Raw genomic sequence first — 9,657 nt, forward strand, 5'->3', positions numbered from 1 at the left:
TACGAAAGAAGTTCATAAAGCTTAAGAGATATAAAAATTGATTTTTACTACCAATTCCCATTTTCACTGAGGTCCTGCAGCCACTGGAGTTCCTTCCCACCTGATTGGGCCACATCCTGCATGTCCTCAGCTGGGCAGGGATCAGAACTCAGTTTGGACAGGGGCTGTTGAATGCAGTAGGGTGATTTCCAAGAGCAGAAAGGTTTCCGCTGTGTTTGGTGGGCTTTGGATGGGATCCTGTGCTCCTGGCATGGTTGAGTCATGGAACGCAGTCAAGACCCAACCCGTTAGCGGCTTTAAATTGTGGCAGCCCAGCAGAGCAGTGTCCTAGAGTTTAAACTTCTGCAAAAATCGGCAACTTTGTTCCTGAAATTGTAGAGGAATTCAAAGGAAGACCCATAAAAGGGTGTGAATGACTCTGGCAGATCTCCCTGCAGCACTTCTATGAGAATTGTCCAGAGCTGTACAGACAATGGGAATGGCTCTGAGTTGGAAACAAGTGGAATTAGGTTTGGATGCTCATCCCGGGGAGGGCAGGCACTGGGGGGGGTGCTGAGAAAAAGGCTGTTTGGAGCTGGGAAAAGGACTGGTGACAGACATGAGCACGTTAACAGCATTCTCTTTCTTCCAGGCATTGAACAGGCAGCAAGAGCCACGTTTTCTCGGCGAGCTGCTCCTGTACAAGAAGAGAGGCTGTATGAGAGCTGGAATCTTGGAGCTGCCTCCAGCTCTTCACCCTGCTGGCTGTCCTTTTCCCAGGCATCAAGGGACACCCCATGGCACAGCAGGGGCTGGTGTAGCACCTCAGAAAGACCTGCACAGGACCTCTGCAGCACGTCATGGACAAAAGAGCGTATCCCAGCTCTGTTGTGGGCTCAGGAAAGCCTCTTGTCCCTTCAGTGGGGTGGCACTTGGAGGATGTTACTTGTGGTCAGCAGCAAGAACAAAACTGAGGACCTGCAAGCAGCTCCCAGCAGGCAAAATCAGAGTAAGCCAAGAGCCGTGGCTCTGATAAAGTGAATAAACGTTATTAACATGAGATCAGGTGAGATTTTATAGCTCTGTGTTTCCCGCTCTCTCTTTCAAGTCTCACTCTGCTCCTAATAAGACTTCACCAAAGCAAAGGGACTGGCCCAGACCCATTCAAGTGAGACAAAATCTCAGTTTGGGGCTGCCTCTCTCTGTGTCAATAGTGTAACATAACACAGAAAACAAAACCTCAGAGCCTGAATTTCCCTCCTGACCTGTTGTGAACCAAGGATTTCGGTGCCTCCCACCAGGGCCAGGGCTGGCACAGAGTGAGACGGAGCTCCCCCACAGCTCCTCCACCCGTGGCAATCCTCTGCTCCTGAGAACCACGAGGCAATTTGATTTGTGAGCTGCCAAACCTGGCCTGAGCCCTCAACAGCCACGTTTAAACCCAGACCACCAGCTGACTTCATTTGCTAAGGGACTGGAGCTGGTGCCTCAAAAGGGTTTGACGAGGGGGCTTAGATTTGCTTAACTTTTTAGTAGATCCTTTCTCCCACCTTCCAAAGTCCTCTGCCAGAAAAATAATAACAATACAAAAAGAATAAATTTAATAGTGTGGGGAAATAGAGGCACTAATAAAGAGAAGTCTGTAACTTACTACATGGAAGGACTTGCTCAGTGGCTGGGCTGGCTGGCACAGACTACACTGGGGTAGGGATAATCCCAGTGGAGCATCCCAGACTTCCAGAGCATTTGGACAAGAGCCCAAGAGGCTGCAAACCCCAGGACAGGGGCAACATCCCAGGCAGGAGGCCTCAGTGCTGCCAAGGGCTGGAACCAGGAGCGAGGGACAAGCCCTACAGTGGTACCCACACAACAAAAGAGGAATCTGTCTTAGGAGCAGCACTGGTGGTTTTTTTGAATCCAAATCCCAAAGTTCCAGTGAGACGCAGACTCTATTAATTGAACACCACGGGCTTTTCAGAAATGCTTTGAAATTGTCACAGATAAGGATAAGGTGTGTGTGGCAGGAGGGGGCTGTGGTCCTGTTGTGGTGGCTGCATTGCTCCCCTGCTCCCAGCCTGTGGGGAAGGGGGGTTTCTCCTCTCACCATCACAGAGATAGGTTTGGCCCTGCAGTTCCTAGGAAACAAGTCCTCTCCCCTCTGAAAGTGGTGTTGGGGTGGGAGTTTTTTGTTTGGGTTTTTTTTTTCAATTTTAAATGTATGTCGAGGAAGCCAAGTTTCATGGCCATTATTGCAGAGTTAATAACCCTTTGGAGACTGCAGACATGTGTTATATCCATCTTCCCAAGCAGCCACTTGGCTCGCCGCCTGGAAAATGCCAGCATAGGAAGGGTTAACTTGGCCGCTGCTCAGCCTTCTCCCTTCTCTCCAGCCACCCTTCTCCAAACCCTTCCTGTCCTGGTCCTCTCCCCGACCTCACAGTACTGCTCTCCTGCCGGGACATTCGGTGCTTTTCGTGCTCTCCCCGCAGCTCCTCCCCTCTCTGCAGCCTTTGGGAATCGGGAATTCCCTCCCCTCCGGGGGCTGCAGACCTTGGCCAGGCAGGTGCTGCTGTTACCTGTGCAAATGACCCCCCAAAGAAGCCGGAGACAGTTTAGTGACAAGTAGGGACCAACAAAAGCTCTTTTGTAACTTCAAACCCTCAACCAGAGGTGCCAACAGTAGTTTTCTTACTGGCTTTACACACCAGAGTCAGAGGTTGAATTAAAGCTCTTCTCTGGGTGGAGGATGTTTCAGGCTGTGCTGCTTCATGTTGGACTCAATTCTTACAGGTGGCCTCGACGATCTTTAAGGTCTTTTTCAGCCTAAACGATTCTAAGTGGAGTCATCAGCATCTCGTACTGTTCTTGCAGCCCTCAGCAGAGCCACTTAGGGGGTTTCTCCTTACAGCAGCCTGAATTCTCCCAAGCCTGCAAGGCAAAAACTCCCTCTGGGACACCTCTCTCAAATCTGTCTCAAAATGAACAGTCTGTTCATGAGCTCCTGGGAGCAGAAGAGCAGAAAGAAAAGTGAGAGTGACCCTGCAGGTATCCAGGGACAGAGCTGAGCCACCAGCACCTGCGTCCTCAGGGGGCCAGGCAGCCGGCTCAGTTCAGCTAAGACCATGGCAGGAGAGCTGTCCTTGTCTTCTCCTGGCAGGGAACTTTATCCACAGGCTGACAGAGAGTCCCTTTTGTCACAGGGAATTTGCCTTGGCTGAGCTGTGTCTGTCTCACAGTGAATGCATCACGGGAAGTTTTCCCTAAAGATCCCTACACACACTTTCCCCCCACCTGTCTTCAGGGGCTCCCGGCTTCACCCAGCTGCAATGGGGAAAAACACCCTGTTTCCATAAAATACTGAGAAACAAGAAGAAAAATATTCCTGGGGGACAGGGGCTGAGGAATGGACTCCTGAAATTCCAGGTCGCTTCATGTCTGGCTTCATTCCCACCCTGGTGCTTCTGCCATCTGTGCAAAACCTTCCAGGGTAATTTCAGTTCAGGTTTGAGGGGTCAGTTTGCAACAGTGTCAGGACCAGAAAAAAACTGCACAGAGGCCACAGTGGGTGAGAAAAGTCAGGAATATAAAAGAACATTCTCCCAGCTGAGCAACACAACTGAGGGTGCTGGGAGAATCCGAAAGTAGAGAAATCAGAAGTATAAGTGCAGCACCACCGCCAGCCAGGCCATGCTGGGATTTTCAGACACAGACAGGCCCGGTGCAGGTCAGTTTGGGAGCGGGAGGCCGTGCACAGATAGCCATCGGCCGGGCCACAATGGGCAGCCACGCGTCACTCCCCAGGCATGCGGGGACAAACGGACAAAGCAAAGAGCTGCCGCGGTTTGACCCTAAAGTTCAGCCAGGCTTTTTATGAGGTCCGGCATTGCCACCTCTGATGTTATCAGGAACCTGGGAATAGCTGGCACTTTTTTCTTTGTGATGATTTATGGTTTGTTTGGGTTTTTCCTCTCCTTGGCTCCCACAATCATGAGATTGATTTCTCATTTAACTCCATGTTTGACCCCCTGACAGGCTGGGAAAGTGAGCTAGGAGAGGCCTAGATGGTTTTTGCCCAGAAGCAAATGAAGAAGTTCCCAACCATGAGATTGTTTAAGATAATCCTTTCTCAAAAATGATGCTATTGATTCTTTTTGTGTGTGTGTGGAGGCAGAAGCTCTGAATGCTTGGAGCTGACGGTGGCAAAGCTCTTCATGCAGGTGCCACCTCCCTGGCAGTGACAATATCCCATATCTGGTGGTCCCCATCTCCTCTCAATCATCTCCCTTTATATCCAACACCTGTCTTGGATGAGGTTCATCTCCCAAACCAAATATATCAAAGAAGCTCCTCCTTCTCTGCGTATTCCTTGCAGCAGGACACAAGGAGCCAGAGGGGGAGATTCATGAGCCAATAAGGTAATGCATGGCTTGGAAGAGGTGATGCTAAGGGATGCCAAGGAACTTCATAATCTGCATGGATGGCTACTGGAGCTTGGACCAGGTGGTCCAATCCAACTGCACAGACCTGAAGTGGCTGCTCTCCACCATGAAAGTACTAATAAGGGAAGCTGCCGACTTAAAACACTCTTAATAATGTTTTCCTATTTCTTTAACTTTTCTCCCTTGGGCATTCTCTCCTCCCTTCACAGCGTCTTGGCCAATTACACTTGCAAAACAAACAGAAAATTCAATACCCCCAGGAGCAGGGATTGCAGGGTCAGGGGCCCTGTCAGGTGCTGCAGTGGGGGCTCCAAGGTGGGTCACACCACAGGAGCAGCTCTCCTGCAGCCAGCAAGGCCCTTTCCCATCCCTGGAGAGGGGGAGGGAGGCCCCAGCCAGGCACTGAGTGGGGGGACAAGCCAAGGTGGGAAGGGCTGTGCTCCAGGCACAGGCACAGAGCTGGGGAAAGGCTGTGCCCCGAAGCTAAGCCCCTCTGCCCCCCCAGCCTCTGTATGTAAAACCCCCTTTTTCTCCGGTGGAAGGGAAACAGCCCCAGGCCTGTGTGGTCAGGTGATCATGGCTCTGCACTTTTGCTGTCTAACCCTTCTTTTGTGTCATATTCAAGCTGCTCTCAAGCTGCCCTCAAAGCTTCATCAAACCATTTGAACTTTTGCAGAAATTCAGCAATCAAAAGCCACTTTTTCTCCATGTGCAGTGGTAGGACCAACACCATTCAGAGCTATTTTCCCCACAGGATCAATCCTTTGCTCAAGTTTATGCTGATTTTCCTGGTTGCTCCCATTCTGAATGAAGAGCTGTGCAGAAGCATTACCATAATGCCACTGACAGAAGCTGTGCAGAGTTCACAGCACAAAATCTCTGGCTGCTTTTAAAAATTCACAACACAGTTTTGTCAGCCTTCTCCTTTTCCTCCTCCTTCTCTTGGGGCTACTCTGCAGTTCTCCCCTTCTGAATCAGTCTTTACATTCCCACCCCATCATTCCCAGCTGAGTCAGTAAATTCCCCATCGCTGTCCCAGGAGCCTTTACTGTGAGCTCCACAGCCTGGAGATGTAAATTGGGATGTTTGGATGTAGGATCATAAAATCATAGAATGGTTTGGGTTGGAAGAGACCCTGAGGTTCATCTCGTTCCAATGCCCTGCCATGGGCCGTGATGCCCCCCACTAAATCAGGTAGCTCAGGGCCCCATCAAACCTGGCTTTGGTAACTGATGTCTGTCTGTCTGTCTGTCTGTTAGTTGTCTGGCCTGGAGGTCACCTGGAGCACCTATATGGGCAAAGAGCCCCACTTTTTGGGCTCTTGGGCTGCCCTGAGGCAGTGAAAGCATGTTTGTTCTCAGGAGATAAAGGAGCAGGGTGGGCAGGATGTGCTGTGACCACTGCAAGGCCACATCTGTAGCCGTGTGCACTTTGGCAGGAGTTGTTGACCTCACACTCCTCTAAGGGATGGCAAGGGCTGTCTGTTCCTCCACAGCCAGCGAGGAAACCCCACTGCCCCTGTCAGCACAGTGCTCAGAGTCACTGACACGAGGGTCAGTGTGAGGTCTGGAGGGAGCAATAAGCCTGGAGTCTGAAACACATCCTGCTCCTAATCAGCAACAGCCACCAATACCTCATCCCAGTCCATTTGGGGCCAATATTGACATTTTTTTGCAAGGTCGTACAGTGAACCAGGAACAGAATTGAGATGCTCCTCTGCTGCTGGATCCTCACTCAAAACAGAGCTGACAACTGACTTTGGCTTGGCTGCAAGTGTTTGTCCATTAACAGCAGAACATCAGCGTCACTCTAGGACTGTCAAAACCACCGTGTGTCAGGAATTCTGGGTGGGACACAGACAGGAAAGGAGGGGAGATGTGTGTCAGTGAATCTGCTGGCAGGGAGGATCCCCACCAGCCCCATCTGTGAGCTGGGATGGAGGGAACTGTGCTGACAGCTGGGCACCAGCCCATGGAAACCCTGCATGGAGAGAGCCCTGCAAGCAACCCCAAAGCTTCAACCTGCAGGGGCAGGCAAGTCAAATCCAGCTGTGTGCTGGCTCTGAGAGAGAATGCCAGGGAAGAGCTGGGGCCAGCTGGGAACCATGGAGGTTGTCACCCACAGCATCCAAATACCTCCTGTCCACCCACAGCCATGGAGCAAGCTCGTGGAAAGTTTCCATTCTGCTGTCAAAGGCAAATCAAATCCCAGCTCTCCTAGCTGAGCACAACCTGACCATGAGGGTTGTGCCAAATGGGATTAAAGCAGCTTGTTTGGACCAATGGGTCCCTTTTTCCTGCTGATACTCTTGGGCAGTGTGGACTTCATGCTTGTGGTGGAGAGCCTGTCTCCTGAGGTGGAATGGCACCATCAGAATGGTATCATTGGAATGGCAGTGTAACCCTCATTATTCTGAGAGATTTATCATCCTTATTTGCATTACAGATATTAAGGATCTAAATGAGAACAGGACTTCACTTACCACCAGCCACAAACCCTGTGGCTTGAAAAATATATAGGTTAAAGAGACAATATGAGAAATTACAGGCAGTAAAGCAGTGTCAGAGCAGATTTAACAGATTTAACACACTTTCTTCTCCAGCCCTACCCCAGATTCACCAGGTACAGCTCTGGTACCAGGAGAGAAAGCAGGTCAGCGCCGCATCTAGAGGGAAAGGACCAGGGGTGACAACAAGGCAGATGCCAGCCCTTGGGACACCAGCACTGGGCCTCTGGACTGGCACCAAACACTCAATCTCCGTAAAATTAAAGTGTTTTTTGTTGTGGGTTTTTTTTTTTTTTCCCTGACGCCTATTTCACAGTCAGAGACCCATCAAGTGGAAATAGCAGGGGCGTGATTTTTGCACCGCGTCATTCAAGGGAATCTGTTCTCAGAAAGACGGAGAGCAGCGCTCCCCGGAGCCGTGTCCCGACGGGAGCCGTGTCCTGCTATTGCCACCTCGTGGGGCCTCGCAGCAATGGCCAGGTCACGGGCGGGGGTGGCACGGGAGGGACCCGGGGCGTTCGCGGCGCGGCAGATCCCGCAGCGCCGGGCTCTCCAAAGGCAGCCGCAGCCAGAACCGGAGGGAAGCGATCCCCCGGGTCGCTAAATGCTGTGCGTGCCCTGCAGGGTAGTCAGGGTTATAGAACAATCCTACCCTTAGGCCAAAGGGGACATTGCTACCGGGTCCTGTCCTCTGCCCATCCGTGCAGGACCCAAAGGGGTGAAAAAAAGCTGCAAACACACACGGCTGACCTCGCTGCCCTTGCAATGGGGAAACGTATGAGGCATTCTTTGGTTGCTGAATAATTCCTCCTTTAAATCAGCAAAGGAACTAGGTAGGATTTGCACGGCCTGATAAGATTTAGCACTACCGATAAGATTTAGCTCCTGCTTCCCACAGATTCTTATGAAATCCTAGGCCTTCCCCTGTTCTGTCTAGAGCCATGACAACTGAGACGCTTACCCATAGGTGCGGTAGGAAGGCCTTTTAGCAGCATTCTCCTCCTCTTTGTTGTAGAAAGCAAACACACAGATCTTCCAGGAGCTCATCTAGGACTCCTGGGATTTGCAGTCAGCCAGGGAAAGCACAAAACCAGTTCTGAGGTCCAAGGGGGAGTCAGGCTCACCCAGCAACTGGAGGTGAAGTGTGGGGTCATTGCCACAGCTGCAGGTCTGCTGGGCTCTACCCGTGCCTGCCCTGGCCCAGCCCCAGCCCAGTCCCTCCCTGTCCCCTCACTCACATACTGGGAACTTTGTAAAGGAGCTTTTCCCAGATCCTCCTGCTTCGCTCCTGCCCTGGGAACTCTTTGGCTGGGCTCAGTCAGAAGCCGCCGGAGCTCAGGGAGAAGGAGTTATCCTGGCTGCAAAGTTCATCTCTGAGTCCAGGCAACGCTGGCTGCTGCTGCTCAGAACGCTGATCCCCAGGATACAGAACTACTGTCTTTTTCCTCCTCCTTCTCTTGGGACTCGTCCCTGCTAATACTGTTACTGCTCTGCTTTGTGATTCTTGGTGATGTCGGTTCTGTGTTTAAGCCATCGCTGTGTTGTCCCAGCCATTTTCGCTCCCACTTTTCCCTCTGCTCCCTTCTCTCCCCTGGCTCAGCAGCTCTCTGCTGCTGCACCCACTCACTGAGGCAGTTGTGACAACCACGGGTGCTATTTCACTTCTTCTGGTAAATCTGGCCTTGGATTGTGGGCTTTAACATCAGCAGCCCGGGCACTGCTCAGATCCTGAGCAGGCAGGGGACAGGAAGCAGAGTGCTCGCTGGAAGTGAGGATCCTGCCTTGAAAAGGGGAGGATTGCTTTCCCGGGAATGTCTTTCAAAGGATTCACGCCCAGCCTGGGAAGAGGTAGAGCTGTGCTCAGGTGAGTGTCCTGCAAACAGAAAAACTCATTTTCTAGGGATGATTTTGCTGTGGACTATAGGAAGGTGAAACCCTGGGACTGTGCCCTGCTCCTGATGGCTGGAGAATGCAGTGCCATGCTGTCCTTGGTGGAAATGGTCACATGAGACCTGGGTCTGATTCTTACCAGTATCACAGGAAAAACTCCTGTGAATTTCAGTGGAAATTTAATCACTTATTTCCCTGCTCAACTTTAACTTCTTTTAGACCAGCTTCTTTTGTGGTAGGAAAAATACGGACTTTTCACCACCTGAAACAACTGCCTGGGACCTGTTTCTTCCCACCCAGCTCCAAACAGAGCTCCATGGCTACAAGGCCCTGCTTCTTGCACTTCAAAGTCACTGTGGAGAGGGTTTATACTTGTTATTCCACTTAATGTTTCTGACTTTGAAATGATTATGGGGTCTCCTCTGAATGCTTTATGGGGTAACAAAACTCAGAAGAATAGGGCTCACTCCAGCTGAGTAAATAGAAGCTATTTTCATAAATCTTCAGACTATTGGAACATCAACAACATTATCCTATGTGGGTTGTTATGACTTGTGTTTGCTAAAGCTCAGGCTTGTGCTTTCAGCCTTGTCTTCTGTTATGGTAGAAACTTCAGGTAGTCCCAGAGAGGGTTCTCCAGTCCAATAACCTCTCAGAGCCCCACTTGAAACTCTCTGTAGCCAGCCTGGGTGGAGATCACACAGCTTTGATCACCTCCTTTTCCTTGGAGGGAACCCATGGAACTGCTGGGGAAGCAGGAACAATCATTTCCAGTGATTTTGAGTGAAATCAGCTCCTAGGTACATCCGTGGCTCATGTGCAGCTCCACACCAAAGGTTCCCA

This window comes from Hirundo rustica, chromosome 13, assembly GCF_015227805.2.
Source record: "Hirundo rustica isolate bHirRus1 chromosome 13, bHirRus1.pri.v3, whole genome shotgun sequence".
Taxonomy (NCBI): Eukaryota; Metazoa; Chordata; class Aves; order Passeriformes; family Hirundinidae; genus Hirundo; species Hirundo rustica.